This window comes from Grammomys surdaster, unplaced genomic scaffold (assembly GCF_004785775.1).
Source record: "Grammomys surdaster isolate TR1022 unplaced genomic scaffold, NIH_TR_1.0 130, whole genome shotgun sequence".
Taxonomy (NCBI): domain Eukaryota; kingdom Metazoa; phylum Chordata; class Mammalia; order Rodentia; family Muridae; genus Grammomys; species Grammomys surdaster.
Window position 1 is genome coordinate 9,785,100 of NW_021604588.1, and position 23,132 is coordinate 9,808,231.

At 42.1% G+C, this 23,132-nt stretch overlaps 1 protein-coding gene and 1 pseudogene across 3 annotated transcripts in view; one reads left to right on the forward strand and one right to left on the reverse strand.

Annotated features, from left to right (window-relative positions):
• The window catches only part of Nme7 (NME/NM23 family member 7), a 137,737-nt gene that overhangs the window by 112,819 nt on the left and 1,786 nt on the right, over positions 1-23,132 (forward strand). The window lies entirely within an intron of this gene.
• LOC114613369 lies at positions 448-1,244 on the reverse strand (annotated as a pseudogene).

Genomic DNA, 23,132 nt, shown 5'->3' on the forward strand with positions numbered 1-23,132 from the left:
ACAAATTTGTATACCATTTGAGGGAGACTAATGTAAAGTTCACAGCCTGCAATAATATTAAATATTCTGTCTTCCTGCTCTCCAGTTCTTCCTGGGGCTTCTATACTCACATTTCAGCTTTGTCTTAGCTCAGTGTGCATTGTGTGTTAGATACCATTATTCTTTCTTTCTTTCTTTTTCTTTTTCTTTTTTTTTTTTTGAGGAGATAAAGTCAGGTTTATTGTTCATCATCATGTTATACAAAAATCTACAAATAATAAATTTGTACAGAAAAAAAGCACAAAGGAATAGTAAATGGAGGCGTAACAGTGATAATTTAAACTTGCTTTTCCCCCCGTATGATATTAGGATGACAGCCATTTCAAAGCATAATTCTGATGCCAAGGTAGCTTCTGTTCATTGGCCAAACCTTGCCATTTAAATTAAGGCCTTCAGTCTCTGACAGTCCTACTGGCTCTTGACTAAACTTTTGAGGTCCTCAAGAACGATGATATATTCCTGGTGCTCTAGGGATGTACTGAGCTCCACCAACTCATCAGCAAAAGTGTTATCCACCCCTTTGTTCTCAAGGAAATCCATTAGGTGGTCATACAAGGCCCAGTCCAGGGAATCTGTGTTGAGTGTATAGTTTGTATCCCTCCACTCAGTAGAGTCACCAGTGGCCTGAAAGCTAATCACTCTCAGCCTCGTCTTCATGTCCAAGCTCATCCTCAGGATAGAGACAGTCCAGTACAAGGGTGGTCTTGCCATCAATCTTTGTAACTTCAACCACAAAATTGGGAATTGATGTCAGTTCCGGCTCCTGTTCTTCAGCCTTCTTTCCTTGTGAGGGCTCCTCCTCACCATCAAATGTTGGAGGGATGCTGTTGATAATTTTGAAAGTGACAGTGTTCTTTTCTCCAGTAACTTTGCACAACAATTTAGCCTCTGTGACATTTACTTCAAGCTCCCAGTCCCCAGACATCTTGAGAAGGAACTTATGCTTCTGGATCTTCTTTTCTTCCTTAATTTCAAGAATTTAAATTTAATTTAAGTCAAGAATTCAACAAATGCCTTTCTTCCATGTGCAGAGCCTCACTGGGCAGGGAACTGAGGGCTGCAGGAGGCCAGAGCAAACCAAGGGCCTGAGGCATGGCTGGGCCAGGGCTGCAGTAGATGCCAAAGCGGGGGCCAGGATGGCATCTCAGAGGCCCGTGGTGGTGGCGGCACCCAGGGCAAGGGGTCCTGCGTAGCAGAGGGAGCATCACATGCAGAGGGAAGGACGACCCAGCCAAGATCTCCATTATTGTTTCTTAAAGTTTTAAAAAATCAGGGATATATATATATATATACATATATATATATCCGGGATATATATATATACAAATCAGGGATATACATATGTATATATATGTGTGTATATATATATATACACACACACACACACACAAAGACACACACACACATATATATGGAATCTTTGTATTTTTCTTTTCAAATTCATTTTAATGTGGCATAGCCATTCTGGTCTAGTGGCTCTTCAGTCATCTTTTGGGCAGTCATTTTATATATTGGACACAGTTTACTTTATCCATGGAACTTCCCATCACTATAGACACCTAGAAGAAAGCTGGATATAGACTCTCAGTGGATACTTTAAAGGACTGTTCTTCTAGGGGCTGGAGAAATGACTCTGTCATTGAGAGCACTGGTTACACTTCCAGAGGACCCAGATTCAATTCCAGAACCCACATGGCAGCTCACAGCTGTCTGTAACTCCAGTTCCAGGGGATCCAACTCCCTCACACAGACATACATAGACATACATGCAGGCAAAACACCAGTGCATATAAAGGTTTTTTAAAAAAACAAAAAAAAACAAAAAAAAAACCAGAAACAAAAACTTTTATAAAAGAGCATTCTTTCAATGAGACTTTTGATGTTTCTTCCTCTACCTCTACTGTACCATTTCCTGGGCTACAGTCACTGCCTCCAACATTGGAAGAATCTAGCACAGGAAAGAATAACTGAGAACAAATGTGTGGACTAACCCTCTCATCGGATTCCACCAAGCACACCGTGAAAATCCATTACACATGCCTATAGACTGTTATATAAGGAGTGGTGTGCGGGCAATAAACACTGGCCCTATTATTAGCATCTTCCATACAGCTGCAAATTGCCTAATCCCTGAGTAAATGAATCACTCCTGCAGGTTTAAAGCCTGAGAATCATCGCTTTGCTTAGAATATCAGTTGTCCAAAACTCTGTGCAAAGTCCTCCCCTTGGCTTGTTGCACATTAACTCCGTGGTTACTCTACAATCACTACCCGAGAGCTAAGATCTGCTACTTATGAGTCACAAAGCACAGGGTTGCAAAACGCCACACACAGTGAGCACGGTGGGGCTCTCCTTGATGCCCTTCATGCTGGTAGATTTCTGAGGCTTGCCTTCAAGTTGTTTTAATAAAGAATCTATTGCTCCGTTGCCTACGTGATCATTTTTATGTAGCAGACGCAATGCCAGTATTGCTAGCTTGTCATACTATACTTACTTGCCATTTTTCCAGGAACTTAGTGGCCTAGTGAACAGCCTTTGTGACACTTACATTCACTGGCAGATAGTCAGGTGTATTTGCCTAGCTAAAGGGTGTTAATCATATGTTCCCTTAGATCTTCTACATTGTATACTTTGCCCCTTCTTGACTTTGTATGTTTATTAGGGCCACCCTGTCTAGGAATGAATAAAGCAGTTTCCACTCCCAATGAATTTAATGATCTGTAGGAATGATTGTCATTGAAATAGGTCATTTCCCCCCTCACAGTAAATGCTGATATCCTCAGTAGGTGTCATGGCATCTTGAAAAAAATTAGTCAGGTAGTATTCCTGGAGGATAAGGGTTTGTTCTGCGTATTAAAGGCTGGATTTTTTTTTTTAAAGGATCCAATTATTCTAGCAGAGGAAATGATGTATATGCTAAAGAAATACGTGGATTCCATGGATTGGACTCTAAAATGATATTAGGTAGGGAAGGGCGGGCACCAAGGGAGGGTGGCTAAGGCTCGAGCTGTGTGCGTGTTTCATGTCACGTTTGGGAAGTTTAGAGTTATTCGTCCATTTAGACTCAAAGCTAACTCCTCCACACTCTTTTCAAAGTTGTGCACATATTCACTGTCTTATGAAAATGATTCATATCTTTTATTAGAGCTCAGCCTGACCCACAATCCAAAAACTATTAAGAATATTTGCAGTGAAAAGTCCTAAGGGGCTGATGCTGCTGTTCATAGTTACAATGAACTAAAACATTACTGTGGCCCTGTTTCGTATAGAAGGAAATGTGGTGCATTGACCTGTGCTAATTCAGCAAATTAAAATCACCAGGAAGACTTCCTTAGCAAAAACAAAAATCACTGCCCCATTCACTGACTATTTCAATGACCCTGGCTAAACACCAAGGGAGTTCCCTGAAGAGACTAGAGTGAACAAGGTACATCCCAGAGCAGAGCCCATCGTAACAAAGGAAGCCAGTGCCAGTCACTTAGGAGAGAGAACTTGGGGAGGAAGGAGTTAAGGACAGTTTTCCTGAGCAAAGAATAATTGGAATGAGAGCTGAAGAAATGAGTGCTAATCTGAAAATAGAGAGAAGGTCTCCAGCAGAGATCAGCATGTGCTAAGGCCCTGGTTGGTGCAGGGAAGGAAGCAAGGAAGGACCAGCTTGAGATGACCTGGAAAGATGGATGCTGGACCAACTTATTTTAAGAACAGGCACCTTCATCCTAACAGCAGCAGGAAACCAGTGGGGTGCCGGGTGCTGGCATGATTGGCTGGTACTGTTCTATTTTGTTTGTCTTTCATTGTTGTTGTCGTTCATTGTTGTTTGTTTGTTTGTTTGTTTTTAAGGGATTTCTCTGGGTAACATAGAGGTGGGATATAAGGGGCCAAGTCAGAAGTTATTAAATTAGTGTAACAACTGGAAACGGTTCATCCTGTGCATTTAAGTTCATAAAATGTGTTTGTAATTAGTATCTCTGTGTAGACAACAGTGAGGCTGGCCCTACAAATGAGCAGAGACCTGGGGCAGTGAGTAGCTCCTGCTTCCTGCGTCTGTCCTGTGCTGTACAAGAGTTAACATATTCTGAGTATGCCATGAGGTGACAACATTTGAGACTCCCTCCCTGAATCCCAAACAATTCTGGGTTTTACTTTGGAGCAAATCAAACCTGACTCTGTCCTTGTTGGTTTTGCCAGTGAGGAGAGTGTAGCCCGGTGAAGGAAGTAGCTAGCATACGGTCACGTGGCTGGACGTGCAGAAAAGACTAATCAGAAGCCCTGGATTTTTCCACCACTCCCCACCTCACTTTTTTCTTTTTCTTTTAGTTATAACCACAAATATACTTTGTTTTTGGTTTTTTTTTTCTCAATGACTGATATAAGTGCTGTGTGTGCTGTGCAGTCAAACATCGTCTAACTGAAACTTGAAACGGGAAAACTGAATTCTTAGAATTGAAACTCCTTATCTTGCTGTAGCCCTGCTATGAACAGTGCAAGGTGAGCATTCCTGAGAAAGTCCAAAGTCTGTTCGTGCACAGGAGAGGGGACTGAAGTTCGCTGAGCTTGTAATAGTTGTGAGGTCTGAACTTGAGTTCAAAGGCAAAGGTTTAACGTCTTGGTTTGGTAAAGTAAAAGTCAGAACTAGATCTTCTTATGCAATGCAGGTATCCCTTGGCCTTCATTATGATGTAAAGTCTGAGGGAGGCACAGGGCGTAAGGATCCCAGGCACAGGATCCAAGGGGGTGATCTGAATTTAAAGTTCCACATTCTCCCCCTTCCAACTTCATGACAAATTATCTTACTCAGAATAACTTTCCCCACTCGCAGAATAGAAATAATGGCTTTTCACAGTAAGAATTGCACAAGGCTATGTCATAAGGAGCAGAATCAGTGGAGTTCAATGCAAAAGTCAGAATGCACTCTAGGTATTTCAAGAAGACAATGATTCCAAAGGAGGAACGTCAGTGCAGAAGGGAGGAAGTTAACAACACTCATGGTCACTTGTCTTCTGGATCCAGATGTGGGCAGCTGTTGTGCTACCGCTGCCAACCAAGCTGCCTCTCACAGCCAGTCTGGGAGCAAAACTTCCAGCATTGTCACTTTCCACTACAGATATTCACCATCTCTCTGACATACTTGTCAGCAGCTAGGCCCTCAGAGGAAAAGAATCTAGTTAGTGGACACTGCAAGGAAATCTGGGAAATTTAGTTTATAGCTTTCCAACTACCAAATAAAAGTACACTGTCAAATCAGAGATCTAACTTTAGTATCTGCCACAGGGGTGCAGCATTAGGTCTGCCATATAGAAAATGTCCAATAAATAAATGTTGTTGATGGGGGGAAGTTCTGTGGTTGATTTATTATCACCAAAGTACAGATAGCACTTAATGTCTATGTATAATTTGCTTATTAACCTAAAGAAGTTGACTTGATTCTATCTTTAGAGGAATTCTATAGAATATAGTTAAATCTAAATTATCACCTTTGTTGGGAACTCCGTTATTTACAACCCCCTCAACATGATAATATGGAATGAAACAAGTTTCTATGTATTGTAAATTTTTTATTATATGTGTATGTGCACACATGCACACACACACATTCACACACAAACACACACATGCATACACATACCCAACATGCATATGGAGATCAAAGAACATTTTGGAGGAGTTGGTCCTCTTCCACATGTTGGCCCCAGATATCAAACTCACATTGTCACACCTCGTGGCAACATCTTTTACCCGGCCCCGCATTGTTTGATTTAGTTAGTACACTCAGTGACCTAAAATGATAGCACCAGCTTTGATTCCCCACTTTGTGACAGAACATGCCTGACAGCATCTAGTATCTCGGAGAGGATAAGCACATCCTGTAGATGTCACAGTGCTTTTGACACTGTTTTTCATTCGCTGAGGAAGTGCCTCTGACAGGACCTTGGTTTCATCACCAATTTGTCTATGTTCTCCTCTTTTATTAATTTCTTTTTTCTGCTCACTTCCTCTCAATCTGATACACCTCTGCCTTCCAGAAGCCTTCCTGACAACACATCTGTACCTCTTTGTCTACACTCATTCTAAGATAAATTCCAGATGTGCCAGGAAGTAGGGCAAAGGCAGAGCTCCCTGCTCTCTCCTCTCGGCCTTCCACATGTCTCGTGACCCTAGACATCCTTAGATGGAACTTTGGTTTTGCTCAAGGAAAAGGTCAATTTAAAATGACTTACAAGAGTTTGCACAACACTGTCAGCTGATCAGATATACTTAGAAAAGCAGTAGGCATTCTGGTTGGCTTTTTAAGGTCAAAGGGTAACATAGGGGAGCTTTCTCCTACTTTAGCTTGGTAGCATAAATTTTTCTCAAATCATGTTTTTATTCTGTATTTTATGTATGACAGTCAAATAAAACAATCCTTATATTCAAAATCAGTATTAAAAACAAACATTTAAATATTTAGAGCCAAGAGAACTGAAATTTTTGATTCATTTATTTTTCCAATAAAATGATCTTAGATAATTACTTAATGACACTGAAAAATCCAGAAAATGATGTGCTTGTTTCTTTGTATATTTTCTGCTGTTATTATTTACAGCAAGATCTTACTGTGTAGCCCTGGCTGGCCCAGAACTTACTCTCTGTAGACCAGGCTACCTCAAACTTTTAGAGATCCACCTGCCTCTGCCTCTGAGTGTGGAGATTGAAGGTATGTGTGACCACACCCAGTGCTTAGAGCATTTGAATTCAAGTTTGGTGGGGCAAATTGCTAACCTAAGGTAAAGTAGTTGCTGATTAGTAATTAAAAGACATTTTCTTTACTAATCAGATTTCCACATGATATCTGAGTAATAAACTCTTGAATGCTTGTGACTCAAACATTGGAGCTTTTAATCTAATGGTAGTGGAACCAAGTAACAGACTGTAGAATTTCCTGTCCTGTGTAGTGACTGGACCACAGAGAAAGTCATACTGAACATTGACACCAATCTTAGTTTAGTTCAAGGATGTTTCTAATTAAACTGAATATTTAAAAAAAAATTGAATCTCTGACATTCAAGAGTCATCTAAACAAGTATACAAAACTTTAAGGAAAACATAGATTTATAACCAACAGGAAATAAAGAAAAGAATTGCTTTCTCTCCATGGTTCAGTGTGAAGATTTTCACTAGTCCTTTGAGAATGACAGCAACTCAAGTGATAAGTGTTTTGCTGGTACAGATCTTATGACTAATTGCATTCCAAGGGGATGAGTAAATATTCTTCCTGTTTAAGCAGTTAGAATTTTAGAAATGCAGAAACTATAGTGCTGTACTAGTGAGCATTATTCCCGTATGTACTCAGAGATTAGGTCCAACGGCCCAGTTTAAAAAGACTTCTGCTCTGCACACTTTAATCATAAAGTCTAGACAAAAGCCACAGAGAATACCATATGCTGGTCAGTAACAGTATTTCATTTGATTTTTTTTTTTTTGAGTATTTATTCCCAACTTAGAAGCACAGTGGAATTCTACATAATCACTAAAGGACTCAAAAATTTCTTTCCACTAATTAAATAAACCTCAAAGGAAGGGAACAGTAATAGATGAGTAGTTTTGTTGCCAGTGCTATGAGATTACAGCAGTGCCCTGACTTCAAATAGTAGACATTTAACTGCAGCTCTCAAGTCTTTAAACCTTAAAAGCTGTGAAAGGGTTTTTTTAGAACATCATTTAAATATATATACTTGTGTGTGTGTATGTATATGTGTGTGTGTGTGTGTGTGTGTGTGTGTGTGTGTGTGTAAAAGAGCTTTCATTATAATGCTAAGACTTTTATGGCTTAGTTTTGTTTATTAAAGAATATGTTTCTGTAGTGGAGTCCAGTGGTAAAGGGTGAGTTGACATGTGGTATGCTGGTTTAGTCATCAGCCTGACAAAAGCAAAGCAAAATAGAATAAAAACTAAACAAAGTCTGCTCTTCCATCCCTTCATATTTTAAAATGTAAAGTACAGCTCTTCCCTCCGGGTCTGTGTGTGTCTGCGTGTGTCTGTATGTGTGTGTGTGTGCATGCATGCATGCATGCATGTGCGTACGTGCGTGTGTATGTGTGTATAATATATGTGTATAGGTGTACCGTTGTGCATGCACAGAAGCCAGAGGAGGGCATGTAATATCCTTCTCTGTCCTCTTTGCCTTATTCTTTTGAGCCAAGATCTCTATCCCTCTCCTCTCCCCCCCCCTCCCGTGAACCCAGACCTCAGAGTTTTGTTGACTAAGCTGGGAGCCAACAATCCTAGGCACTGGGGTTCTTGAGACTGACCTAGCTTGTTACCTGTTGAACTGGATCTGTACAGTTGTGCAGTGAGCGCTCCTCAGCCCCCTAAACTGCACTTTCAATAATGGTCCTTGTTCACCAAAAGGTTAGTTAGGAACTCTGTGTAGATCAAAGATTCAGGAAGGTCTAATCTTATCACAGAGATTATTTGGCCATGAGAACCAAGTCCACTCTTAATGTAATCATTGGCTACATTTAAATGCCTTTTGGTTGACTTTACAACTTGGAATATCCAGTCAGTTGGTCTGCTGCTGAGCTCCTATGTGTCACAAACATAGGAAGTATCTTGGGAAGGTGCAAAGAGGTAACTGTAACTCTTTTAAAAATTACTACAACATAAATAATGTCCTTGACCAAAACAATTCATTTCCTCAAAGTATTTTTGTCATTTTGACTCATTGTGCAAACAGGCCATTTGTCAAATTTTGATACTCTTGTAGTAGAAGGCTGGAAAGATTTCTGTTATCCCAAGGAGAATGCTTGATGAAGGTGGTAATTTTGCATACACCAGGCAGTGCTATACCTGGCCCACTTCCACATAATAGCTGGGCTTTACATTACCTATAGCTGTATCTCACACAGATTAAAAGTACCAAATCTTCAATTCTGGCATCACAGTTGTCATTTGAAAAAGTGAAGGGGTGGGCCCCAAAGAGCGAGGTGTTTTATTTTTCATTTTTATCATGGAGATAGTTTGAAACTTTTCAAAAGATAAAGGATCCTGATGATAGAATCTGCTATCTTTTTGCATTGGTATAGAAGAGTTGCTTTTATTTTTATTTTCTCTCTTTTCCTCAAGAGTCTTACTGTGTAGTTCCATCTGGCTTAGAACTTAAAATCTTCCAGTCTCAGTAGACCAAGGTCTTGTATTACAAGTATAGGTCACTAGAAGCATTATTTTTTTTCTGATTTTACATGTCCACAGATTAACATCTTACCTATCAAGACGTTTCCCAACTGACCATCATAGGCCTGGCTCCCAAAGTGCTGAGTCCTGTCTCCTTCCTGGAGTTTCCCTCTTTGGCTCCTCTTCAAGTAAATGACCAGCGCAGTTTCCTTTCTATCTTCTTTACCACCCACACTTCACCGGCTTCTCTTGTTTACTTCAATCGTTTTCGTACTCGCTGGGTTCATTGCTATGGCTATCCTAACAGACTGCGGTAGGCTGGATAGCAGACACACTGCTGTTCAGGAAGCTGGAAATCTAAGATCAAAGAATTGATTTATTTATTTTTTTTCGTTTTTAAAGTTGTAGTACACAAAGTTACATATACTCATGAAAGTACATCCTATGCTCTAAGCATATTCTCTCCACTGCCTCTCTTCCTTTCCTCTCCACTGCCTCTCTTCCTTTCCTCTCCACTCCCTCTCTCTCTTCCTTTCCTCTCCACTGCCTCTCTCTCTTCCTTTCCTCTCCACTGCCTCTCTTCCTTTCCTCTCCCCACTTCTGCTAGCCTCCAGGTAATTTGGCTTCTACTTTCATGCCATCTGTACATACGTGATTTTATGTACATATAAAGTCCAGGACACACAAATGAGAGGAACCATACAATAGTTGTCTCTCTGAGACTGGCTTGATTCATTTAATGTGATTATGCCTAATTGCATCCAGTTTTCTACAAACAACTTAATTTTCTTCTTACCAATTAAAAAATTCTGTTGCGTATAAAATCAGTTTCTTTATCCATCCATCCCTCTGTTACGGACACCTGGGTGGGTTCCATAATTTAGCTGTTGTGGATGGTGCAACAGAAAACATAGATGAACAAGGATCTCTGAAGTGTTTCCTTAAGAGCCCTATGGGTAAACACTAAGGAGGTGTATAGCTGCATCCTTTGAGAGGTCTGCTGTCTGGTTTGGGCGGAGCCTTCTTACTGATTCCTGTAGTGGCTGGAGTACTTTACATTCCTACTGGCCAGTGTGTAAGGATTCCCGTTTGTCCGCACCCTCCCCGGCGTCTTCTTGTTTGCTTGGTGAATACCATTCTTGCGAGGATGCGATGGAGTCTCAGTGCAGGTTTTAGTTCCATGTCTCTAGTGGTTAGTGATGTTGAACATTTACTGATTGAGTTGCTCATAGTCTTAGTGTTCAGTTTTCTTCATCTTTTATATATTCTTGGTGTGAATCCCCGGTCAGATGTGAGGCTGGCAGATTGGCTCATCCTACAGGTTTTCTCCCTCAGCTGCCTCCTGTGCTTACAGATGCTTTCTTACTTTGTTTGTCAGTCTTGATGCTATTTCCTGAGCAACTGGGGTTTGTCCAGAAAGTACTTGCCGGGCATCAATTTCTTGACAACATCTTTGTCCCTTGTTTTCTCCTGTCACTTTTAAAGCTTCAGGTCTTTGACCCATTTGAAGTGGATTTTAATACAGGCTGAGAACTAGAAGAAGCCTGTTGCCATGCATATGTGTGAATACCCAGTTATACCTGCACCATTTCTTAGACGATATCTTCCAAAGATGCCGCTCCTTGGCTAGCAGAGGGCCATGGGTATCTAGTCTTCTGTGAACCTGGCTGTGTCTCAGACTCCTCATAATCACACCATTCCCTCTGAGTAAGGCCCACCTCAGTGGAGGTATCTAATCACTTCTGTAAAGACCCAATCTCCAGACACCACCACACTGTGAAGTGCTGGGGGGAGGGGCCGCCTCAGCAAATGAACTTTGAGAGGGGAAGAAGAGAGTGTGATTCAGCCATGACAGTACCCCACAATAGAAATCATGATGATTTGAGCCAGAAACAGGGCTCAGCTGAGCATCAGGGGAGCTACAGAACAGACTAATAGCCGAGGCATGCCCTGAGCCCAGTTCATCCAAGTTCTTCCTCCGAAGCCTCTGAAGGAAAATGAAATGAGACCCACCGTGAGTGTGCAATGCATTTTCCTCACCAGTTCATTAATGGGCGGACAATTAACTTGTGTCTTTTTATAGGCCATTGTGAATAGGGCCATAGAGAATGGGCATGTAGATGTCTCTTAAGAGTGGTTTCATTTCCTCTGGCTGTATTCCCACTAGTGAGCTCTCTGTATCACATGATGCTTCCATTTTTACTTTGCCAAGGAACCTCCACACTGTTTGCCATCATGACTGTACTAATTTGCACCCTCCTCACAGTGCTGTCCCCACTCTCCCTTTCTCCACAACTTTCACTCAACTTTGTTATCCTTGGTCTTTTAATAATGGCCATTCTGACTGGATTGGTGTGGTACCTCAGTGTGAACTATTTCTTCTTTAAAACAAATGAACTGCTATCATTTGTAACATGGATGGAACTGTAGACCATTACATGATCTAGAATAAGTCAAGCAAAACAGACCAGTGCTATATGAAGTCTGAACAAGTTTATCTCACAGGACTGAGAATATTCAAAGAGTGTTATCAGAGACTGAGGAGAAGAGTCGCAAGGACCAATGAAACGAGTTTGGTGCTGAGTTGTGGTTAGGTAGGAGGCTCTGCTGTGCTGTCACACAGTCAGTGGCCATAGGTAACACTGGTGAAGTATACATTTTAAACTGCCAGGAGAATGGCTAGGTGTAGTGGCACGAGCCTTTAGCCTTTAGCCTTTAGCAGTTGGGAGGCAGTGGCAGGCAGGTCTCTGTGAATTACAGGCCAGGCTGGTCTACATTATGAGTCCCAGCCAACCAGAGCAACATAGTGCCCCTGGCCCTAACAAAATACCACAACATATGACAGGAGGAAGTATTCTGAACTTTTATCATAAAGAAAGGATACATTTTTGAGGAGATAAATATATTAAACCTGATTTTGACATTATACAATGTGTTCATGTATCGAAACAGTAAATGACACCCCATTAACACATACAGCTTTTATGTTTAATGTATCACTTTAGGATACATTCTAACTTACGTGAAAAATAAAATGAAATATTTTTCAGCACTTCTTATTTGCCAGTTACTTTGCAACGCACATTACATACATGTATACAATTAAATCCTTTAGATGATTTTACAAGATGTGAAGAACCAGTTCTAGTCTGTGACTTTTTGCCTATGTGATGCTTACTGGGGCTACTGTCACGTAGGTGCTCAGCTGGGATAGAATGTTCAAGATGGCTCCTTCACATGGGTTTGGACAGAGGCAGAGGAGAAGGCTACCTCAGAGGAGACAGCCAAGATTCTGTTCTCTCCATGTAAGCTCAGAGCTTCTCTATGTGGGGATCTCTCTAGCAAGAAGCTGCAATCCTTACACAGCAGTTTCTAGGACTGCCAAGAGCAGAAGCTGCTGGGCCTTCTTACAGCTTAAGCCGAGCCTGAGTACAGTAGCTTTTCCACTACACTCCTGCTCAAGAGAAGTCCAGAGATAACCCAAATTCGGTAGGAGGTTACTCTCCAGGCCATATGAAGGATGGTACTCATAAGGGTCATCCTTACACAGTAGCTTTCATTCACAGCTTGATTTAAAAAAAAATGCAGAGGGAGGAGGACGATGTCATTAGCTAAATACTAAACACTAAGTGATTTTTCATTATAGAACTCAGTGAGTGTCTGAGGTAGGGTTTTACTGCTGTGAACAGACACTATGACCAAGGCAAGTCTTATAAAGGACAACATTTAATTGGGACTGGCTTACAGGTTCAGAGGTTCAGTCCGTTATCATCAAGGAAAGAGCATGGCAGCATCCAGGTAGGCATGGTGCAGGAGGAGCTGAGAGTTCTACATCTTCATCTGAAGGCTGCTAGCAGATACTGGTTCTCGGGCAGCTAGGATGAGGGTCTTAAAGCCCACACCCACAGTGACACACCTACTCCAACAGGGCCACACTTTCTAATCGTGTCACTCCCTAGGCCAAGCCTATACAAACCATAATAATGAGCAGATGAACTTGAATCACTTCATAAAGACCAAGGAGATTTTTAGGATAGTGGCTGGATGACATCATTAAAAAGAACTTGGACAAATGCAGTAGATGAAGTCTATGGGGTAGAGTAAGGCTGTCCCCTCAGATCAGTGTTTAGGGCTAAACTATCAAATGCGGAGCAGAGTAAAGAATTAGGTCCACTAGTGCCATATTCCCTGTCCCTGTTCTCCCCGAGCTGTAATTGATGTGGCTGTGCAATAGTTGATGTCAAAGTGGGTTTGGGACCATTTCTATTCAGACAATTCTCTTACAATGACACATAAGTAAATGAGATCAAATTAGCGAAGTAAGGAGGGGTAGAACGGCAGCTCAGAGGTATGGCAATGGTCCTTGCCACTAAGCCTGATGACTGGGTTCAGTGGCACTCAGACTCACATGGTAACTCACCTGACTCTTCCAAATGGTCCCCTGAGCTCTACAGGAGTACATGACTTACACATACCCACACAGTAAACAGATACAATTTTTAAATGATGAGAAACTTTTTAAAAGTAAGAAACCTGTGATATTCTTTATCCTTTTTAGATCAACTAGCATTATCCTTAGTATTTATTAATTACCAGATATACATTTGATAAAAATATACATTTGACTTCACTAAAAACCATCAATAATTGTTACCCTAAAATTGGCTCCTGGGGGTTATCATTTACTAGTAATTTTTAGAGTATTGTTAGTAAATATAAGGGTAAGTGACCATTGTGACCAAGTGTCTCCTCCTGTGTATAATTACGCTGATTTTCTTATTCAGTGACTGGGAAATTTGTATTTTGTCAACAGCAGAGAATCTGTGTTACTCCAACATAACCTGATTTAGATGAGGGGTTGGCAAGCTCCAGGCCCTTAGCCCTGTGCAGTCCACTGCCTGGTAGTACATGAACAAGCTCTGTAACACAGCGGTTCGTGTGGGTAGGTCCACATCTGGTCTCTAGCCATACTGACAGAGCCAAACGGACTAGAGACTGTGTGAACTACGTTTCTTGGCTCTGTATAGGAGAAGTTTTGTGGTCCTTCATTTTGTTTGTGAGACCTGGGAAGATGGCAGAAGATAATGAGAAGCGTACAGCCCTTGGCTTATTAGTCTGCTGACATGTTGTTGACAATGGGGGAAGCACTGATCTAGGAAACAGGTGCCAGCCTGCCCCTCTTGGGGCAGCTTGATCATTTCTGCTGTCCTACTGCAGCCAGAGTACTCATCCCGAAAACACTTCTATGTAGTTATGATGAAGTCAGAACTCCTGCATGGTACAATCAGGCTCCTATGCCACTGATCCCAGTCTTGTTCTTGTCCTGTGTGCTTTCTGCATTACAGTTGTGATGGTGTCTTCTTTGCTGTTTGCCCCTCTTAACCACACAAACTCGTTCTCCTTCTAGGGTCATGCTGGTCCATACGCACACTCTCCAGTGCTCCTTTGCTTTGATACTTCTTGCAGTTTTTCAAAGTTCTGTGAATTTCTAGCTTCTCCAGAGTCTCCCTTAATTACTTTTATTATTATATTCCCTAGTGCACATATGCTACAAACAAGCTTTCAACATATTTGTGAGAGAGCATTAGTAGCATATATTAGATATTTTTAAAAAAGTCATTGTTGCTGTTTGATTTTCTTTTCTTACTATAATGTAGCTTCTGTGAGCATCAGGTCCTTGCCTATTGTGTTGTTAGTTTTGTTCTTAGGATTTAACATAGAACTAAACACAGCAGTGTACAAGAGATGTTGTGAATGAAGGGAAGAAATTGTAGCATAAACTCGAACTTGATACAAGTTTTTATAATCATCGTAGGTTTCCTTTTCCTCTGTTTTTCCTTAATTCTGGTATTGATCTCAGCAGAGTAAAACTGTTAAATTTCAGTGCTTTCTGCTACTCAATTTTCGGGGACGGAAAGGGCATAGAAAGGAGAGGTTGATCTGAATGATGGGACTGTGCAAAATTCAGGTGTCCTTCATTTCTTAATTTCTGTGATTCTGGTTTTTGTCCAGTTTGGACTATCCAATCAGCTGTTAACTTAATTAAGTCAATTCATTTAACTTGGACTAAACAGAGTACCCATATCTCAGTTTTTTCTTTAAATTTACTGTTAGGATATGACTGAATCAGAAGCCTAGTTGTACGAGAGCCGTCAGTGTGTACATTGTGTGCATTAGCAGTTGTAATGAAGGGGGACAGAGAAGCACAGGCGTGGGCAAAGATGCTGTCTTACATCCCCTGAGGAGACATAAGCTCCTTCAGTGTGTGCCCCTCAGTTCCAGGGGTCCCACTGCCGTCACACTTCCAGGCAGGCTACCTGCACTGGGGAAAATACCACTGAAGTGAGCGCTGCTTAGCGTTCTTAATAATGACTGGATTAGCAGCTGCTTTTCTCATGTTGGGACATGATGCTTAACAAGAGCGATTACGTCATCACGTGAAGACCAGAGGGTTTACTTTTGACTCCCAGTTCAAGGGCACTGTCCCTCAAGCCGGGGGAGCCATGGTGGCGGAAGCTGGAAGTAGGGTCATGTTGCATCTCTAGTCAGGCAGCAGCAAGCCAAGAAAGCTTGCACTTGAATCACTGTCTTTCAACACTCAGGACTGAGCTGGGGGAGTACTGCCACTCAGATTAGGGGGGGTGCTTTCCCCACCTCAGTTAATCTAATCTTGATAATCTCTCACAGACATGCCCGGGAGGCTTGTCTTTACTGATTCTAGATCAGGGTGAGTTGAAAGTCACCATTAAGTACCCCAAGGACTGTGAGTTGTGAAGGAATTCATGAAGCTGGAGCTCATCTCGGAACAAGGCCAGAGGGGAGTTCTTGAGCTGATGATGTATAAGGAAGCTCAAGGAGTTCTGATCCCCCCACATAGGGAACTTCTTTCTACAACTGGCCGATCTGTTCTCTGCTTTCAAATTAGTCTGCATCTTGTCAGTGTCTGTATCAAAGATGTTACACGCAGTTGCATATGCTTAGCATATGGGAAAAGTGGACATGGGCTCCAGAGCCTCTGGATGGTGGCAGCAAGTGGAGTACAATTAAGATGAGGTTCCCTGGCCTCAGAGCACCGCTCTGCTCCTTCCTCGCTGCTGAGATCTCACCTCAGTCTCTGGAATGGTCGTACAGAGGTAAGGTGTAGTCACTGAGGACACCAGATGGTGATTTCACCTGCATTAACCCTGATGCTCTGGTTATCACTGCCATCGTCTTAGATCAGCTTGACGGGGGTCAGAGATGCCAGATGAAGAACAAACTGCAGATTTTCTTCAAGTGAAGAAGAAGTCAGGAAACAGGCAGAGCTGGCACAGGTTCTGTAGCTCAGTGATTCAAATCCTGCATTGATCTTAGCGGTCCCTGCCTCTGCGTTCCCTGGTGGCCACTGTGGCTCCAGCATCCTGTGCTCATTCCTGGCAGCAAGAACTCCAGGGCAAGTGATACAAGAATACAACTTATTGCCTATACCTCCATTTAAGGAACATTCTGGAAAGCTATGTCTATTAACATTTGCTTATGTGACAGTCACAAATGAGCCTGCTCACTTATAGTAGAGGCCATGTGCTTTTCTACTGCCCCGAACAGCTAATTCAAAATTATTTTTACAAATGTGAAGACAAACAGTCTTGCTGCTATTGCTACTGTGATCTAGAAACATCATCTTTTCTCTGGTGTAAAGTTCCAGAAGCATAAGCAAAAAGAGTCTCTCTCTCCAAAACACTCCTGACCTCCAGATCCACATTCATCTAGAAAATAGCCAGCTGTGTTTTAATGCATCCAGTTCTGTTTTAGGCTTTGATATGATTTTTCTGTAATAAATAATTTAAGAGAAGAATATTAAATTCTGGTTGAAGTCAATTATCCAGATTTATGATGAATCTGTAGGAGAGCTTTCAGAGTAAAGCTTTCTGCTCTGCTGAGGGAAATCCTCAAATGCTGGACTTGAACAATTCATGTGTTGTGCTAGTCCTGGAAATCAAAGACCTTTTAAGTTATTTGTAGATCACTAATATTCTTATTTGGTTAAAAAAATTCAAGATTAATTCATGATAGAAATTTTTGGCCAGATATGGTGACACAGGCCTCTGGAAGGTAAGGCAGGAAGATGACAAGTTCAGAGCTAGCCTGCACAACCTTAAAAGACCCTTTCTTGGGGAATGGTTCAGTGATGGAGTCCTTGCCTGATGTGTATGAGAACTCAGATTCAGTCTATGCATCACAAAAGGAACAGGATTAGGGCCAGTCACTTCTTCTTCTCCTAGAGTGATCCCTGATTCTTTATTGCCTGTCCTGTCCTCCTCTCCTGGAGTGTTCTATCTTTACTGCCTTTACTGTCCATTGCAATTCAGCTGTGGCCTTAGAGGCCAAGCCCTTTCCCCTTTCCTTCCTTTCCTATGAGACTGTTGTTCTGTCAATCCAACTGATGGAAGGCAGAGAAGGAAATTGTGTGTTAAGCTCCTTTTCATGTGTGGCCAACTTGTAGAAAGAACAAATGATAAAAGTGTGAAAAAGATTAGAGAATGCATTCTGCAGATGTTTAACAACCGAATGCTCATGGCCTACTGTAGACAGTGATGTAGTCAGAATGGATGAGGTGTGTTTTCCCTGAAGAAGCTTGGGGTCTGTGAGAAAGGACATTTCAGGTGCAGAGACCCTGGGCCGCCCTTGTGTGTCATGAAAGGAAACGTGATAGGAAAGGAGCAGATGCTGGTTTTAGTAGGCTGCAGCAAGCAAAAAGCTGTCTAGAGCCATTTGGGAAGAGGGAACTTCAACTGAGAAAAGGCCCCCATCAGAGGGGCCTCTGGTCAAGCCTGTGGCTCCTTTTTTTTTTTTTTAATTGGTGACAGATGAGGTAGAGGGGAAGGCAGCTCACTGTGGGCAGTGCCATCTGTGGGCTTGTGGTCCTGAGTTCTATAAGAAAGAGGCTGAGCAGGCCATGAGAAGCAAGCCAGTAAGCAGCATCCCTCAATGGCTTCTGCATCAGCTCCTGCCTCAGGTTCCAGCCCTAACTTCCATTCATGAAGGCCTGTGAACAGGACATAGAAACTAAAATAAACCTTTCCCATCCAACGTGGCTATGGGTTTTATCAAAGCCATGAAAACCATAACTAAGACAGACTGATGGTGGCTTGTTTAAGGTGAAATGACCTGTTAAGGCATTTAATGTGCAGCAAGGATCTTTTTTTAAAGTAAATTTAAAGATAAATACATTTTAAGATAAATGTTGAGAGATTGTTGGTGACTTACACTGAAATATGGTTAAGTCTTGGAGGACACTTGGAGGACCATTGGGGGTTGGGAGACGGGAACAGAAGTGTTATTGTCAATCACACTTAGGTTTTAATTTTTGAAGAACTGGAGAGAGACAAAACTACCTTGTAAGTGGAAGAGGCATACTTGAGGAGGTATGCACAAGACTTTAGAATGAACTTTGAAAAGGGAGTCCTGTGTCTCAGATATTAAAAAAGAGAAAGAGTGTCTATGCTTCCCACGAAGCAGAGTCAACACCTGCCCATGTGTGCTACTGATGGGTAGCAGAGGGGGATTCAGGCTCTGAGGACCCAGGTTTTGCAGGGTTAAGGAAATGGATAGTCGTCCTAAGATATGTCAACTCTAGCCTCTGAACTTAGACAGAAGGAAGGTCGGCATGTGAAGTATGTAATCTCAAGTTTCCTCTTTCACCGTAGAGAGCTCTGGCTGCAGTAGGTAGAGACAGTTGTTTGATCTCTTTGATCAAATTTGAATGTTCCCTCTGAGCCTGCCTTCTGGAGAGCTCTAGGCTTCCTGCAGCTGTCACCCCTTCCTCACAACTGTCCAATCTAGGGGTATCGTAAGCCATGACTGAGGGAAGAAGGAAGAGAAGAGCGTCCACAGGAAGGACCCAAGGCCCCCATGTGTCAGCCTGCTGGAGTGGCTGCCAGCACACCCCTGTTCAGGCTGTGTGCACGATGCCAGCTCAGGCCCAGAGATCCACTCCAAAGCATCTGCCAGCTCCAGCCCCGTTACTCCACCTCCCCATCAGCTTGGCAGATCTGTGTGACTCCCTTTGCTTATTTATTTTGCTTTTTGGTTTTTTTTGACATGAGGCTTCTCTGTGCAGCCCTGGCTGTCCTGGAACTTGCTCTGTAGACCAGGCTGGCATCAAATTCAGAAATCTGCCTGCCTCTGCCTCCCAAGTGCTAGGACTAAAGATGTGTGTCACCATGCCAGCCTGATAATTTCATTACTATCCATCTATCTATCTATCTATCTATCTATCTATCTATCTATCTATCTTCTATCTATCTGCCTACCTACCTACCTACCTATCTATTTTTGTCCTGAAACAAGGGTCTCACTGTGTGCTCTGGCTGTCTTAAAACTCTGAGTAGACCAGACTAACTTGAAACTCACAGAGACCTGCCTGCCTTAGCCTCCAGGGTGCTGGAATTAAAGGCATGCATCACCATGTCCTGGTCACTGCTTATTTTAAAAGCAGCTCCTTCAATCACATTGTGCACTTAGACTCTAGGGCAACCAGTGCTGAAGTAATACACCCACCCCCTTGGTGTGATACAGAACTAGAGCAAAATGAAAGTGTGGCCCTGTGTTCCCCATCCGTTAAGAAATTCTAATCAGAAACAGAGCATTAAGCCATGCGACAACCCATGAAGCTAAGGCTGGAGGGGTCACAAGAAGTCAAAGTTGGTTCCCTACTGAAAATAGGAATGCCTTTAAAACCCAGGATCATATTATTGGGAAAGGAGCAAAAGTATACCTCTATCAAATTCAGACAGACTAGATCTTATCTGAAAATCTGTCTGTGCACAAGCACATACTCTATTCTTATGCTAGAACGCCACAACAGTGATAGAAAATTCTCAGTGGGGGAGGGGACTGGGGGCTTGTGGAGGGGAAACTGTTGGAAGGAGGATAACATTTGAGATATAAATAAACAAAATATCCAATAAAAAATGAAAAAAAATCCCTAAACATTTGAGATAAATCCCTATCTATTGAATATCCTCTTTTTTAAAAAAGAAAGGTAAAATGACTGCATGTTTTCCTGCGGTTCAACCCAAAATTAAGAAGTATTTGAAAATAGACTCCTATGTTCATCTTCAGGTGTCTCCAAAGGGAGAGGCCATAGTGCAAAGCAGGGCTGGTTATCCATGCAGAGGTTTACCACACGCCGTTTATCTAATGCCAGATCCCTGTGCTGTGAGTTCCGTCGGGTGTAGTGGGCGGTAGTCAGCAACAGGATTCCTCAGCCCATCTCTGTTAGTCACTGCACAGACCCACAGGGAGCTCATACTGAGCCTATGTATGACCCAGTTACAGAAGATCACCTGTGTTTAAACTCCACTGTTAACAAACACAGCATTTTTTATGACTCTGGTTATAATCATCAACAAATGCAGAGACTGCTCCACAGAAGCCATACCTTAAGGGAAAAGACTGGGCTCAAAGGCCCAGTCCTGACAACTGAACCAGTTCCCAGCTGCTTGTAGGGGAAGGGTCACCTGACCAGAGAGCCAGGATCTCCATGGTAAGGAGGTGACAGGACCAGTTTGTCATGGAGAGAGAATTAGTTGAAATGACTGGACAGTACTGAGTTAAAGGTAGTGAAGCTGTAGGCTGTTTAAGTCTAACATTGAGAGAAACAACCCAGCCTTCACAAGACTCTTCTAAGTAGTTGTGTGTCATCGTTCGCTGGCATAGTGATCAATTATCAAGCTCGGTTTTGGTGTCAGGTGTAATTTGTCTTTAAAAATGAAGTTAAATGTTAACCTTCCCACCAAAACAAAACAAAACCTGTTAACCCCCTTCATAAAGTGTTTTGTTCCCGCTGGTGAGCACCGCTTTCTGTCAGTGCATGGTTGTGATTTTATTCTATCACATGGGTTTCCCTCTTTCCAGGCCATGAATTTTCTGAGGATCAAGTTTTCCCCGTTTTTAAATTGTTGTAGATGTCCTGTGCACAGTTATGTTAGTCAACTGAGTGATTGGCAAGAGGAAAGAAAGTATGTATGGATAGAAACAAGCCATTTATGACTTAGAATCTCAAGGCAAACACTTCATGAAAATGGGGACCCTATGTGTCTCGAGGATCCCCTCTCCTAGTAGTCAGCTCAGTATAGTAGGAGACCCCAAAGAAATGTGCTAAGGAAAGAAAAGGCCAGCTCTAGGCAAAGGGGTTGGTAGTTGTGGACTTCCTTATTATGTTTTTCCTTTTCTCTAGTTCATTCCCCCCCACCCCACCCCCCACCCCTGCAAATGTCTTCTCCCAGAGCCAGAGTTTTCCTTGCAAGAAATCCCAGGCCTGATCCACCTCTGGTCACTGGAGATCCCACTCCTTACCAAAACTAGCTCCTGTGTCCTTTCTACAGGGCTGGTCTGTGTCCCACTCCACCACTACTAATTTAATGACTATAGATTCCTATACTACTTAAGGACACCAAAGGGCATTGGCAGGTAATATGTTCCAGTCATAAAAATGAAATCAATCAGCAACACTTAACTTAAAAGACAGACCCAATCGAACCATATCAGGAGCTGTGCCTGAGTGTCAGATTACCCATGACACCTCCTCCATGGACCATATTGGAGCCAACACTTGAAAACAACAGACTGCCTGTAGGACTCCTGATTTTATATATCCACATTTATACAAGGCTCTGTGGTGGAGTAAGCTGTAAATGTGAAAGCTGCATTACAAGACACTCCTTAGAATACAGAAATCGCTGGCAATTAAATAAAATGGCTGGGTGATCTGGAGTCAGCACCATAGAATGAAGTCAGAGAAAAATGGACCAAGATACTGGACTCGTGCTGCAGCTGTGCTTGTCTTTCATTGAGTAGAATGTGATGCTAACGGGAGCTACCAGCTGGTTATTTCTTCATCTTGTTTCCCAGTGAGGAGCTCAGGAATAAAAGTACATGCTAGCCCCGTTCTTACAGAAGATAGAGCCAGGTTTCCTCTGTTGAATTTGAAACTTAGATCTCTTTACTTACTTGTTTGAAAGCATTCTTTGCATAGTCTTTTTCTGTATGTCTTCAGCCCTGGACTTTCAAGGTAACCCCATTTGATTCTCTACTGTAGGCAATATGTACACATAGTGGAAAGTGTTACTAATGCTTTAAGAGCCAGTTTGAGCTACTGCTGGGTTAGAAAGATTTGAATAACTGGGCTTTTGTCTGTGGTCACTGATAACATTTTTAATTTAAAGTTGGGCAGTCATTTGGTAATAAGTACAGCTGGGGCAGACAGAACACGCTATTGTTCTAGAATCAATGGGGTTCAAATTCAGTTTTTCCCAAACAGGTACACAACTGAAACACTGGCTTCTCTCCCACTTTCAGGTGCCATTTTCACTTTCGAGATTTCTACCAAAGTTTACTACTACTTGAGATTTTTGTAGTATTTTCCTTTAAATATATTTACTACTCTACATGAGCATTTATGTTAAGGCCATAGATATGAAAACTACTCTTATTCTTAGCTGAAGATATCAATACAATGGAAGTAAAGATCATTAAATTCTAATTACATAATACGCTCACTAAGGCCGAGATCATGGCCCGCCCCTATTTATTATTAACCTGGAATTAGGACAAGCTAACACGTCAGGGGCTATGATGGATAGAAAGAGCCTTCTCATTATTTCAGTCCCAGCCTATCTTTGATTAACACTGCCTTTGAAAACCTCATTCCCTTTTGTCTGTGTTTGACTGGCTGGATCGAGACAGACAGGATAACAGCCATGCTATATATAGGAGGTAGGTGATGGCTCTCTCTGCACACACCCAAGAAGTGGTTAGAATACACGAATGTGAACATGAAAAAAAAAAATCCTCGAGTGTGAACATGAGAAAAAAATCCACAGTGGGTATATGGAAGGAAAACGCCTTGAGTATGATGCTTAGTACTATGTGTCACTGCAGAGTGGCTTATGCTTTGGAGG